This window comes from Quercus suber, unplaced genomic scaffold (assembly GCF_002906115.3).
Source record: "Quercus suber isolate HL8 unplaced genomic scaffold, Cork oak 2.0 scaffold_29, whole genome shotgun sequence".
NCBI lineage: Eukaryota > Viridiplantae > Streptophyta > Magnoliopsida > Fagales > Fagaceae > Quercus > Quercus suber.
In genome coordinates this window covers 1,815,780-1,830,663 of record NW_027069494.1, presented here as the reverse complement: position 1 = coordinate 1,830,663, position 14,884 = coordinate 1,815,780, and the positions used below count along the sequence as shown (strand labels likewise).

Below are 14,884 nucleotides of genomic sequence, written 5' to 3'. Positions count from 1 at the left end.
CAAAGCAATGGAAAGTAAATAACATCACAATATGATGACCCACGAAAATCAATGAAATGAACTATCTCAAGGTAAAAACTTAGGGAGGATTTGACCTAACAATTCTCAAGGTAAAGCAAATCCACCATAAGAGAATCGAAATTTTTAAAATCAGATTTAACCTTAAATCTATTGCTACCTCAAGTAGTAACTTATTGACACGACTATGTGTAAGCTTCGAATTTACAAATTCCTTCTCTTCTTGGATTTATTGCAACACAAGAACCCATGCTTGTGACTTTGAGATCTCACTCAAAGATTTCAGATCAGCTTCACTTGTTGATCTTTGTAGCAGCAACTAGATTCTACCAATGTTTAATTGTAAATCTTGCTTCGGTAGATTCTACAAATGTAGTTAGAAGGTACAACATCTCTTAGATCTCACAAGGAGTAACACATAAGTCTTCCAAAAGTCTTCAAAACATAGCTAGGGTTTCCCTTATATATGTGGACAAGTTGGATTGAAACCTTAAATGTTTTTGCGGGCTTGGGCTTTGTTTTAAAACTCTATAGAATAAGATTTTTGCGATTCTCGATTAGTCGAATCTAATTTTCGATCGATTGAGCTTGGTAGATTCTGACTCTTCTTTTCTGTAGTTAGCTCGAACTTGAAACTTGAAACATACACCTTTGAGCAATACCTAATACATAGACTAGACATGTTTTGTTCTCGGTTTGCCAACACATACAAAATAGAATTCTAAACATTTAATCCTAAATCTTTAGAACCTAGCAATCCTCAATCAAACTACACGATAGTCTTAGACTCTCAGATGGAGAACTAATGCTTAAAACCCCAAATCAAATTCCTCCTCTCCTTTTAGCACTGGAGCTCCACTCCATTGTTGGCATTGCTACACACGTCGTTTTTGGAGCTGGCACCGCCACACCAAACCTCAAAGTTTGTTCTTTTATGATTTACTATTTCCCAAATTTTGGATTTTGAAATTTTGGTGGGTTTGCGGACAACTTCCTAAAAGCACTAGCATTGAGGAGTGTAAAAACCCCTTAGTTGCTATTTTAACTTCTAAATCCTTAAAACCATGCTTTATTCGGGTTTGTAAACCCAAAATATTTTACATCCTGTGAACAATGAGGTTGCATATGTAAACTTAAAAACTAATATTTAATTCTCTCTATTTCAATCTCCCTCTTTTCTGACTTCACTCTTCTTCCTCTGCTCTTTTTATTTCTCTCTTCTTCGATTCTTCATCTTGTCTAAAACATTTTTGGTTGGATCAATTTGATGGTGGCTGGGTTTTAGGGGTGGAGATTCGATGGTGGTTGGGTTTCAAGGGTGGAGATTTGGTGGTTCTCGAGTTGGTTTCGGTGATTGGTTTCGATGATGGAGTAGATTAGGTGGTGGGTTTCGATGGTGGAGTTGAATCGGTGGGTGGGTCTAGGGTAGGTCACTGTGATGGGTCTCGGCGATGTGGTTTTCAATGGTGAGTTGTTTGGTGGTTTCATTTCAGGGTTTTGATGGGTTTTGATGGGTCTTGGTGATGGTGAGTTTTAGTGATATATGGTTGCTGGTTTGGGTTTGTGGTGAATCTCGGTGGGTTTGTGGTGGTTTGTGGCGGTTTTTCTTTTGGGTTTGTGACTAATTCTGATGGGTATATGGTTTTGGGGTGTGTGTGTGTGTGTTTTTTTGGTGGCAGATCCAGTTGGTTTTGTTGTTTTGGGTTTTTGGTGGTGATTGTTGTTATTGTGGTTGGTGGTTTGGGTGAAGTGGTGGTTGTTTTGGTTGCTTTTGTTGGTTGTGGTGGCAGTTGCATTGTTGTTGTCATTGTTGTTGCTAGTTGTTCTGTTCTAGGTTTGGGTTTGGGGGTGTTGAGAGAGAGAGAGAGAAAGAGAGAGTTAGGGGCTGTTTGGTTTTTGTGTTTCCATCACCTATAATTCTGTTCCATCAACCAAAACTCAAAAATGATGGGAAGAGAAAGCTTGTTTAGATTTGTTTTCAAGTTTTGTTTCTATCACTTAATTCTCTAATTTTTAAGTGATGAGTTAAGAAAACTAAAAATACATTTTAGGTGTTTTCAAGTTATGAAAACAGAGTTATGATGGCAATCTGGTAAATATACACACATTGAGGGGGCTCATCAGTCGCAACCTTTGACTTCACTCTCTTTTTTTTTTTTTTTTTTTGCTCGCCTTTCTCATCTCAGACCCATAAATTAAAAAAATAAAAAATAAAAAAAATCAAGAAACAAACTTTTCTTTCTTTGTTCTTCGCCGTAAGCATTGGTTTTTTTTTTCTTTGCCTTTCTCCTCTTCGCCGCTGTTGGTGTTGATGTTGCTATTGCTACTGTTGTGGCTGTGGTGGGTTTCAAAGTTTTTAAGGAGCAAAACATCGTCGTTTGTCACTGTGGGTTGTAACGGTGGTTGCGACGATGGTTGTTGTGACGGTTGGGATTTTAGGTCTTTGATTTAGGAAAAGCATAAAAATAAGGATCATAGTGGGCTTGATTAAAATATGTGTTAACATGGATGAAGAGAAAAGCAGAGAAAAACAAGGGAAAATATGTGTAGAAAAGCAGAGAAAAACGAAGGGGAGAGGCAGAGAAAGATGAGAGTCAGGGAAAAAGAAAAAAAAAAAAAAGGAGAGAGAAAAGTTTTATGACATTGGGTTAGTGTGTGGGACCCAGTTTTTTTAGTTTTTTGGTTGAAAACATAACTGAGTGATGGGTAACAGACGTGTTGGGTTTAGGAAATTAAGGTATTTTAAATAATAAGTGATGAGTGACGAAAATTGAGTGAAGAGTGATGAGTGATAGTTTTCAAAAAACCAAACAACCCCTTAGTTTTATACTTATTTTATTAGTTAATTCAAATTATTTTATTAGGTTGTATGTAAATATGCCGAATGCCTACCCATATACAAAGTACTTGAGTATTTAAGAGGAAAAGAATTCAACGTATGAAGTTAGCAATATGTTGTAATTATCTCTTAAAAAAAAAGTTGTATGTAAATATAGAAACTAGAATGTAAGGTAAGTTGTAAAATAAATTGGTATAGATAAAGTGGTGATTGAGGTAGCAAAATAGACACTTTTTTGCATCCGCTAGTGCAGTCCCACAAGTTAAGGAGGGTTGTTTCATGGGTATCCTTGCAAAGGGGGCATATTTCTGTTCCTAAATAACATACCTTTTCAACATTTTCCTGGTGGAGATTGTGAGGCTTTGATATTAACTTTTTGTACATTATTATAAAGATCATTTGAATATTTACAATCCAAAGGATTCGAAAAATAATCTTTATGGACATAAGCATGGAAATGGCAATTTAAAAGAGAAAAAAAAAGTCGGTTTTTATTTTCTTTGGAACTCTTGAGCGGAGAAGAAATATTGTATCTGCTCTTTCTTCTCCAAAAATAAGTTCTCTACATTTTTTATAATCTAATCTCATTCAGCAGAGGACCAAATAAGTGTAAAAACCCAGTGCTTCATAACAAATAGATTCCAAGGTATCAACAATTAAAATCATTCAGAATGTCTGCAAAATACTTTGATGTCATTAACACCAAACAAATTTCAATTAAAAGTTGAGATTCTAATGTATGTTACAATATGGTAGCATTACAGGGTGAAAACACAATTTAATTGAAAAATTTATCAACATCCTTTAACACCACAACATATCTTTGGCACAAAAGGACGACATTTCCATTAGATTAGAGATCATTCACGTTCAATATTGGATAACAAGGAAGGCATACATAGTGAGAAGCAACACAAGTAACAAAGAAATATGTAATAAACAAATATGGCATAAAACAACAGGTCTATTAAACAACTTGGACTAATGTTTGCAATGTTCAGTGCTTCTTTCAACAAAAGAGGTCTTAAGACAAAGACATTAATTTTGGATCAACTACTTCAAGCATAGTGTAAAAATTCCAGAAACTCATGCGTTTCTGCAAAGTTGTATAATAATATGGAGGCGTGCGTAACCCAAACTCATAGAATCAGTCTGTCAAATTTGGGCTTTAAACACCACCCAAATCAATATGAGGAGTTAGCTGAACACAAAGCAATATGGTCAATTGCCTTGTGTAAAAGAAAGCTAAATCCTTTAAAAATTTCACTTCTCCTCATCACCACAAACAGAATAGAGGTCGACAAGAGTTTTTACAAAAACATCAAATCTCAATTCATTGAATTCAATCCCATCATTTTTTTTTTTCAGTTGAATTCTTCACACCCAGAAGAACAAATACAAGCATATGTCAGTATCACGGAAATACAAAACTAAAGAAACTAACACATACCCAAAAGATAAAATCCAATAATATGTGAGAAAATTAACTAAAAACACAACAAAATTAACAGTAATGAAAATGGGTTTTGCTCATATTCTATGGGTGTAAATGTGTCTGTCATGCCATGGCTATAGCAATTCAGTACGAGGAATTTTTTATAATCATCGCAAACAACCCACTTTTTCTCATCTACCAAACAACAACAAAAATTCAAAAATTAAAAAAAAAAAAAAAAACCAAGAGGGGCAAAAGGTAAAGCTAACAGCTTTGAAGTTCATAGAGCTTTTGCAAATTGCACATACCATCAAGATCGAAAATTGAAAATGTGAGGCGCAGTGCTAGATTGAGATTCAGAGTTGACAGATCTCGTTTATATAGAAAATTCTAAACCCTAATTCGAAACCCTAGTCTACCAGTGTTGGATTGGGCCTGAACTTTGAGTCTGCATTCATTTTGGGCCTAAACGGAGTGAGTGAGTTTTTCACTAATCACAGCCGGATTAGATTGAAATTAAAATAATGCTAAAATGTAAAACTCATCTTTTATGTTTTATCAAAATTTATTTCAATTCTTTAACTTTTTTTTTTTTTTTTCATTCATTTTAGTCCTCTAACTCTCAAGTTTATTCAATTAAAGTTTTTCCATAAACTTCTATTATATGTTGTGGTTAATTTTTCAATTTTTTAAAATTTTCTTCAAAATTTTAAATTAAAAAAAAAATCAATTAATGATTAAAAAATATTTTCCATCTTTTGTTTTTTAAAAAATTTTAACAAAAGTTGACGGAATGACCTTAATTGAATAAATTTAAAATTTAGAAGACTGAAATAAACAAAAACAAAGTTAGAAAATTGATATGAAATATGAAGAAACTTAGAAGGTTAATTTTGCAATTACCTTAAAATAAAATGGCAAATATATATATATATATATATATATATATTTTTTTTGGATATATATTCACCAAAGCAGCAGAGCTCATTCTCATCAAAGTAAAAAGAAAAACAAAGAAAAGGAAAAGATAAGAGAGAAAAACGAAAAACGGAGAGAAACAGATACCATGGGCATGCACCAGTAGGTCATCTTCCTTCTCTCCCCTTCGAAATCCTACTCTCTTTGAGAAAGTAAACAAAAAAGAGATTCCCTTGGGCACCAAGTACTCAGGTCCGATTCCCTCAAAGTCATTAATCCCCACGGCAGGATCTTTTTCCTGGGAGATTAGTTGCATTGAGAGGAAGCGTTCTTCCTCCTCAGTTTTGCCACTGTGGACCCAAACTTGACTTAATATTTATTTTCGACTAACTTCTATTATCGCTCAATCAATTACTCCTTTTTGTAAAAGCCGTTATTATCATTACCATTATTATTACTGTGATTGTCATAGAAATAGAGATCACTCAGTCCTTTTTCCCATTTTTCCATTAAGAAAAGGTCACTGTATTCTGTTATTTCTTTGTTGTTATTATATCTACCTGCCGTAAACTATTTGTAACAGCTCCGCCTGTCGTAAGTACTCTCCTGGCAGACGATGCCAAGTTTGCGCACAACCTGGCTCAAAGTGGGTTGCAGTTGGGCTGGTCTCAACTCTCCTACTTAGAAATACTCAGGCCCATCACCGCAGAAGGCAGTCCAGCCCAACCCAAAACACAAAATGGCCCCTACAATTGTTTTAAATGAAGATGATTCCATTGACAAGGATTGGAATAGTCTGACAAAATGCTATATATATATATATATATACACACTGACGGACTTGTAATTATGACATTAAATAATATATAGTTATATACAATGACTTAACCATCGTCTTGGAGGATGACAGTCTCTAAAAACAAAGTCTACAACTTTTCTTACTCTGCCGTCTATGCTTTCAAACAGCTCCTAGCATTTGTTTGGCTATAAGCACCACGGACTAGATTCTAAAAAATTTGCCATCATTGTCAAGAACTTTTAGTTCAACTATTTTAGAGACAGTGCCAACAGATGGATTTGAAAGGAAATGTATATATTGTTGGAAAATATAGCTAAATAAACAAGTTTTGATTCAACAATACAAACCCTAAAAAATTAGCAATAACAAAAATAAATAGATAGAGTTAGAAAAATCTCACAATTATAGAATCACGCAAAATGCGTTGTCTTTAAAGGTTGATTCATGCCACTCGGAGTAAAACTCGGTGTAAATGGCTCTCTTGGCCGAACAACCCCCAAGATTAGACTATAGTAATTTATTCAAGTTGATCACACACTCAAGTAAGAAGAACTAGGAACAACCTTACTTGCCTTTCCTTTCCTTAAAAAACATTGAAGCTGAAATTTTTTCTGTGCAGCAAAAAACAGAGCAAAAACAAAAGGATACTGCTGGAGAAGATGAGAAAAAAAAATGACTTGAATAGTGTGAGTTGTAGGCTTTTATATATGCCAACATGTAAGACAAGTGGGCTGACTAGAGGACTAGGCCTCTAATAGTTAGAGACAAGCCTAAACCCAACTCAAGCCCAACTCTAACCTTTAGCCCATTATCTTTCAAGTTAACACTTAAGTGGTACAATGGTTTATAAACCTACATGAGAACACATCTTTAACTAATGTGGGACACACGCATAGTTTAAGAGTTTGAAACACACGTACTTCAACATATATATATATATATATAATTTTTTTTTAATTTTATATATATTTTTTTTGAGGTTAAAGAAATGTTGGTGTGTCTTTTGACAAAGACAGAATTTGTGTCAGCGAAATATCATTCTTCGATGCAGAAGTAATGGACCTGGTTGCTCAAATACTTTAATCTCATCGATGTAAGACTTTCTCAACATCCAACTTGGAGCAAAGCACTATTTATAGGATTGAAATCTGAGAAGGCACGCCAAGGAATCTAAGCTGTGTTGGAAATGGCAAAGCAATTTCTATTTGCAATAATACTTCATGGTGCTTTTACTCTCACAGTCCTTGTTCATTCCCAGGATCAATTAGGTTTGACAATCTAATTCTTTTGACCACCATTATATATCAGTTGTATCACTCTAACCATAAAATTAATGCCTTTCTATTTCAGGCTTCATCAGCATCGACTGTGGGATACCAGAAGGCTCAAGCTATAAAGATGGAGCAACAGAAATCAATTACACATCAGATTTAACCTTCACAGACACAGGTGTAAATGGGAATATTGCCCCGGATACAGGACCAATAATATTGATCAGCAGTTCTGGGGTTTCCTGAGGGAACAAAACTGTTACACTTTAAGACCTTCTCCAGGAAAAAACAGGAACTATTTGATCCAAGCGAGTTTCATGTATGGGACCTATGATGCCAGATGCATCAAGTACGTCAACAAAGGAAATTATGTATATATCCCCATCAGAAGACATCTATATTTGTCTTGTAAACACGGGCAATGGGACACCTTTCATATCAGTGTTAGAGCTAAGACCTAGAGAATTTTGCAACCCAGGTTGCAGAATTAGAGGAACCATTTCTAGTTTTGTATAACACCGCTCTCTATTCCATTTCTAATTCCTCACCATCTTTTAAAATTTTAGAGCTCCCAATTTTGATTTAACTCGGACTATTCGCTGTATGTCATTTCAGAGATAAAATTGTTGGACATTTTTATACCTCATTATCCTTAAATCTTGTATTTCTTATCGAAGGGGTCAAGAAAAAGTGCCTTTTCAGCATGTACCTTAATAGCTGGCTGTACTAAGTNAAGCAGCAGAGCTCATTCTCATCAAAGGCTAACAAGGTCTTCACGGCCACCGTAGTTAGTAATATACGAATGGATATAATATAACATTTTTTTACGGAAAAGTACATAAAAAATTCGACAGAAAAATACAAAAATAAAGAACAAATGATATGCGTACGGTATGAATATATTACTTTTATATTTTAAAATTTTGTAATAAAAATACAAAAACATTAGGCAATAATATTTTGTAGATAAATACGATAATTCAACATTATAGTTGTATAGAAAAATTTCAACAATTTAATTTCAAATAATCTACTTACTAAATAAAATTATCTATCTAATAATGAATAAATCAACCATAACACTTCTCTCAATACAAATCAACGACAACAGTAATTTCCTCTCTAAGAGCTAATAATTGAATTAAGTATCAATTAGTTCTCTACTTATTTATAGATCCAAAATAAATTATCTTTCTTAAATAAAAATAATATAATAAACTTGTTTGTTACCAGGAGGATGCTCACTGAAAGTGGCTTACCTGTAAGTTTTATAAGTTGTTGAACCACAATCGAACCGCCGAAGGAGATCCAGTGATCCTGATTTAGGTATGTAAGTATTATTGTTCAAAGGTCTTACCTCTAACACTGATATGAAAGGTGTCCCACTGCCCGTGTTTACAAGGCAAAAACATAGATGTCTTCTGATAAGGATAGATGCATAATTTCCTTTGTTAATGTACTTGATGCATCTGTCACTGCCAGTGTCCCACTTGTTTACTCCAAGATACAAATCAAATGTTGGGGTTTTGCCTTTGCCATCATAGTTCCCATACATGAAACTCACTCGGATCAAATAGTTATTGTCTATGCCTGGTGAAGGTCTTAAAGTGTAACAGTTTTTTGTTCCTTCAGGAAAGTTGCGGATGGTCCAAAAAACAGTTGTTCAAGAGAATTGGTCCTGTATTCGGTTGAAATATTCCCATTTACACCAGTATCCGTGAAGGTTGAGTCTGAAGTGTAATTAATATCTGAGGTGTGGAATGCTCTTCACCAAATGCATCCAACAAAGGCACCAGGCCCTGATAGTATGTCTCCCATTTTTTATCAAAAGTACTGGGATTTAGTTGGTGCAAATGTGATTGATTGTGTGCTAAAAATTCTTAATACTGGAGTGATGCCTTGTGGTGTGAATGAAACCAATATTTGTCTTATTCCTAAAACTAAAGCCCCCCGTAAAATTACTGAGTATAGACCTATCAGTTTGTGTAACGTTATCTACAAGATAGTATCTAAGGCAAGGGAGTCAATACCGTACCGGAGGCTGTACCGGTTTGCCCAGCGGTACGGTATATTTCGAATACCGGTCAATACCGGTGTACCGTTTCGGGTTTACCGCTATTTTTTATATTTTTAAATATATATATATATATATATATGTATGTATGTGTATGTATATATATTATAATAAATATAAAAGTTTACCATAAAACATTTCCTCAATTCAAAACTAATTATTTATAATTTTAGACTTTAGTATTAACAAAAATTCAAAAATTACAAAACTTAAAAAAAAAAAAAAAAAAACCTTTTTTCTTTACCGGCCGGTACTCCCGGTACCGGCCGGTATTGCCCGAAATTGGCCAGTATGACCGGTACATGGCCGGTATGGCCGGTATTTAAACCGGAATGAAACGTTAATGTTTCGATACCGGAATGCAACCGGTACGGTACGTACCGGCCGGTACGGCCGGTACCGGTACGGTATCGACTTCCTTGATCTAAGGTTCTTGCTAATCGCTTGAAAATGATTCTTGCTGAGGTTATTGATGAGTCTCAGAGTGCTTTTGTTCCAGGGAGAATCATAACCGATAATGTGCTAGTGGCCTTTGAGACCATGCACTGCATTGATGGGAGGAAAAAAGGTAAGGAGGCTCTGATGGCCTTGAAGCTCGACATGAGCAAGGCTTATGACAAAGTGGAATGGCTTTTCTTGGAGATGATAATGAGGAAGTTGGGCTTCCACGACAAATGGATATCCCTTATGTTAATGTGCATTACTGCGGTCTCCTACTCGGTTCTGATAAATGGGGAAGCAAAAGGCAATATCATTCCATCACGGGGGCTGAGACAGGGGGATCCATTATCTCCTTACTTATTTTTGTTGTGCACAGAGGGGCTGTCCGCCAGGTTGAGAAAGGAAGAGATTGAGGGCAACATTAGGGGAGTCTCAGTTAGGAAGGGGGCACCACAAATCTCCCATCTTTTCTTTGCCGATGATAACATAATATTTTGTAGAGCGATAGTGGATGAGGGTCAAAGAGTACTAAAAGTATTGGAAGAATACGAGGCTGAATCAAGGCAGAAATTGAATAAGGAAAAGACTTCCTTATTTTTCAGCAAGAATACAAACAGAGGAGTCCAAGCCGAAGTGAAACAGCTATTTGGGGCTCAAATTATTCAGCATCATGAGAAGTATCTCGGGCTGCCTCCGCTTGTGGGGAAAGGCAAAAGGAAGGCTTTTAGTCGTATCAAAGATCAAGTTGGAAGGAAAATAACCGGATGGAAGGGTCGGTTACTCTTAAATGTGGGTAGAGAGATTCTTATCAAAGCGGTAGCACAAGCAACCCCTACCTATACTATGAGTTTCTTTAAACTCCCAGATACGCTTTGTAAGGAACTTAATTCTATGATGAGCAAATTTTGGTGGGGGCAAAAGGATAAGGAGAGGAAGCTGGCTTGGATTACTTGGGAAAAGCTTTGTCACCAAAAGAAAAGGGTGGAATGGGGTTCAGAGATTTCAAAACGTTTAATCTTGCTCTACATGCCAAGCAAGGGTGGCGAATTAAGCAAAACCCAAACACATTAGTCCACAGGGTGTTCAAAGCAAAGTATTTTGCTAATATGACATTCAAGGAAGCCCAAATAGGCTGTAGACCCTCATATGTGTGGCGAAGTTTGGTGGCAGCCAAGGATATTGTAGTATGTGGTGCCATATGGGTTGTGGGCAATAGGGAGAATGTGAAGATCTGGGAAGATAGATGGATCCCCACTCCGGACTCTTTCATGGTGGTAAGCCCAAAAACTCCTCTGGAATCAGAAATGGTTGCATGCCTCATTAACAAGGAGACAAGGTCCTGGGACATAGACAAGGTTAAGGGAGTTTTTTTGCCACATGAAGCAGAGGTAATTCTAGGTATGACAATAAGTTCCCGGCCTGTAGAGGACTCAGTGATATGGGCATGGACCACCAATGGCAATTTTTCTATGAAAAGTGCCTATAGGGTGGCTCAAAAGTGGTTAAAAGACCAAAACCACAAGGCAGATAAGGGAAGTACTTCAGACAACACACGTATGCGTGCCTTATGGAGGTTGGTGTGGAGTCTATATTGCCCAAACAAAATGAAACAGTTCATGTGGCGCTCATGTAGGAATATTTTACCAACAAAACACCGGTTAAAATCAAGGGGTGTTGATATAGAGGTGGGGTGTGACTTTTGTGGGATATGTGAATCTATTGAACATGTGTTATGGGGATGTAAATTTACTGCTGAAGTTTGGGGGGAATCAAGACTCAAGCTGCCACTCATACCTTACCCAACGGAGGAGTTTTTAGAGGTTGTGTGGGAGACTAGGGACAGAAAACCCGATATTGATTAGGAGCTGTTTGCTGCCACAGCTTGGGGTTTATGGAATCAAAGGAACACAGTTAGGTATGGTGGACAACGCAAAACTGCACACAGACTTACCCGAGACATAGAGGAGTATTTGAGGGAGTTCTGTCACGAAAATCCCCCCCCCCTGTAAGCTCTCTAGACCCTTTACTCCCACCTGGACTCCTCCCAAACAGGGCTGGTATAAAGCCAATGTGGACGGTGCTGTTAGTAAGGAGAGGGGCAGCTGTGGTATGGGTATGGTGATTAGAAATGCAGAGGGACGAATTATGGGGGCAATGAGTAAAATATTGTAGCTTCCCCTTAAGGCTTTGGAAACAGAGGCTATGGCAGTACAGGAAGGGATTCAATTGGTGTGGGACCTGGGTTTGAGGGATGTTGTGTTTGAAAGTGACTCCTTGACTGTAATCTCGGCCCTTTCAAGTCCTACTCCCCCACCTTAGTCGATACAAAAGGTGATTGAAGGATCCAAGCAAAGCCTCGGATGCTTTAATACCTGGTCTGCAGTCCATGTCCTTCGAAGTGGGAACGTGGCTGCCCATCTCATGGCAAAAAATGCCATAACAGTTTTAGATTGTGTTGTATGGGTTGAGGATATCCCACCCTTTATAGCTATGCAGGTCTCAAAAGATGTATCAAGCTTAAATGCTGATTCACGTTAATGAAAATTTCCAGAGTTTTTGATCAAAAAAAATATATATGTTATTCCATCTTTATAGCTTGACCCATCTGGTATCAGTCTATGCCGATGAAGCCTAAAATAGAAAAGGATTAGTTCTTTGGTTAGAGTGCTTCAATTGGAATATAGTGCATTATAACAAACTTGACTTGTTTCAAGTTTTCAACCCACTTTTCTCAAGGGTTGACTAAAAAGTGCCAAAACCATCACTAAATATTGGTGCGCATGTGTAAGTTTAATTAGCTTTATTCCGAGGGTCATTAAAATCCTCGAAATAAACCTATACAACCCTCTGAATAATCTATTAAAATTAGGCGGATTAAAATTAGGCGGACTAGGTTTTAGTAAAAACTTTTTACACTCCAGCGCTAATTTTACCTTCAAAGTTAAACATTTTTCAATGCATCCTATGACAACCTTTGACAAAAGATATCTCAAAATTTCCAACCCTTGAAACAAAGTCCAAAATTGAAATGCAAAAGGGCAAACTCTCTTTTTTTTTTCCCACGCTCCACACTCAGAAACCACTCACACAATCAAAAAATTCTCTCAAAATCGGAGCTCATCTCAGAATATTCTCTCAAAATTGATCAGAGCTCATCTCAGAAAACTCAAAGATCAGAGCTCATCTCATCTCTGATGGGCTGATTAGCGGTGGTCAGCTATCTCTTCTCCGACGACAAGCGAGCCGTTGATAGCTGTCTCTCTCTGTTTGTTTCCCGAGAAATTATGGAAATTACACTTATATCCGATTCTACTAGGTATGATCTTCTACGGCTTTTCATTTCATTGCATTTCTATAGATTTACTTGGATTCTGTATTTGGAGAAATTGTTTGAAATGAAGAGTCTTTGTTTGAGTTTTTATTTATTTTAACAGTTATATTTATTTCAATTGCTTTGAAATTCTAGCTCAATTCGTTAGCTTTGTGGTGGAATTTGAGCTCGATTAAATTTATTTGGACTCGTTTAGAATCTGTTTGGTTGTTGAGAAATCGTAGGAAAATAAATGAGTTTGTATTGTATCGGTTTTGTTGAGATTTTTTTTTGTTGTTGAAAATTTTTAATTTTTTTTTATTATCTTTTTATTTTTATAATTTTATTTTTGGTGTTTTCAATTGGTAAATTTTCTAGCTCGAATCCCTAACCGTTAACTAGTGCTGAAATTTGAGTTCTATTAAATTTCTTTGATTCATTTGAGAATCTGTTTGGTTGTCTAAAAATTGTAGGAAAAGAATGGTGTATTGGAGAGGATTTTGGGATTGATTTGTACATTCTGGTTTGATTTGAGCTTAAATTATTGGTTGATTTTGCTATCTGGATTTTGGATGAAAAATAGTAAGTAAAGCTTGAAGTTTTAGGTTCTATGTGGAAAGATTACTGAAATAAACTTCTATGACTGCTGTTTGATGAAAGAATGCTTAGATTGCATTCCCAGTTGATTTTCCCTTCCTTTTAACGACAAGCAGTAGCAGTCTTGTTACTAGTGTCATTTGACTCAATTAATCTGACTTGAGTCATGCCCAATTTTAGCCATGTTTAGTGTGTTTGGTTTAGTTTATAAATAAATGAACTAAGAAAAAATTAATCTATGTATGAAAAATTCTTACATGTTTGCTCAGAATATAATGTTGCCCAATGCAGTAATATGACCTAGCGTCTTTGGGCATGTCCAGTGGGGTTTGTGTCATATTGCTTGAATTAATTTGTATGAGTTGCTTGAAAAACTAACAATGAAAATGACATGTATAGGAAGTTTTTTAAAAAATTGTGGCATGTTTGTGCTATTGTGTGCTCCAATAATTCATTTGTCAATTAATTATAATGGCACTTCTTGGGTTCAAGCCCATTGGATGCCTGTGTGACTGACCAATAATATAAATAATTAATCCTAGATACATTCTGTAGCCAAAATTTTTAATATGCATGTGTTTTGCAGCTTGCCAATTTGGAAGTTTGGTTTCAGCGGCCAAAAGACATTGTTCAGAAATTGGTGTCTGGAGATCTAAACCTTGGTATTGTGGGTTTTGATACAGTCAGTGAATATGGCCAATTAAGCATTAAGTTATGAACTGTTTCTGGTTCATTATTTGGGTAATTGGGTCCCTGGGTGTTCGTTTGATGTTTACATATATATGGGCATGGTGACAATATTTTGCTTTATAAGTTGAAAAGTAAAAACTGAAATGCCTTCCCCTTTCTGCCTTAAGAGTAATTTTCCTACCGGTATATTCATTTGGAAGTTTGTCACTCTCTCTCTCTCTCTCTCTCTCTCTGTGTTGTTAGTTTGAAGGCCATACGTTTGAAAAAATATCCTTTACTTTGATGAGGAAAATGCTTGTAGAGTGTGCACAAGTGTGTGTGTGTATATATATATATTAAATAAAAAAAATTGAACTTTAGGTTTGTATTGGATGTTTGATCCTAACCTAGTTTATGACATCTTCACAATCAATGATCCATAAATCATTAAGATTGAATACTCAAAGTTACTAAAGTTATTTAGAATGCCTATTAAGTTGAGTACTCAATGTT

General features: G+C 36.0%; 1 long non-coding RNA gene and 1 other non-coding gene across 2 annotated transcripts; one reads left to right on the top strand and one right to left on the bottom strand.

The window, feature by feature from the left end:
• Nucleotides 1–4,380: 4,380 nt before the first annotated feature.
• On the bottom strand, nt 4,381–4,472 carry LOC111985246 (small nucleolar RNA snoR8a). Its single transcript, XR_002880035.1, has one exon. It is a non-coding gene; the product is annotated as a small nucleolar RNA snoR8a (small nucleolar RNA).
• An 8,203-nt stretch (nt 4,473–12,675) lies between these two features.
• Nucleotides 12,676–14,550, top strand: LOC112028309 (uncharacterized). The gene is made up of 2 exons (XR_002884605.2): nt 12,676–13,111; nt 14,289–14,550. It is a non-coding gene; the product is annotated as an uncharacterized LOC112028309 (long non-coding RNA).
• The last annotated feature ends 334 nt before the right edge of the window (nt 14,551–14,884 follow it).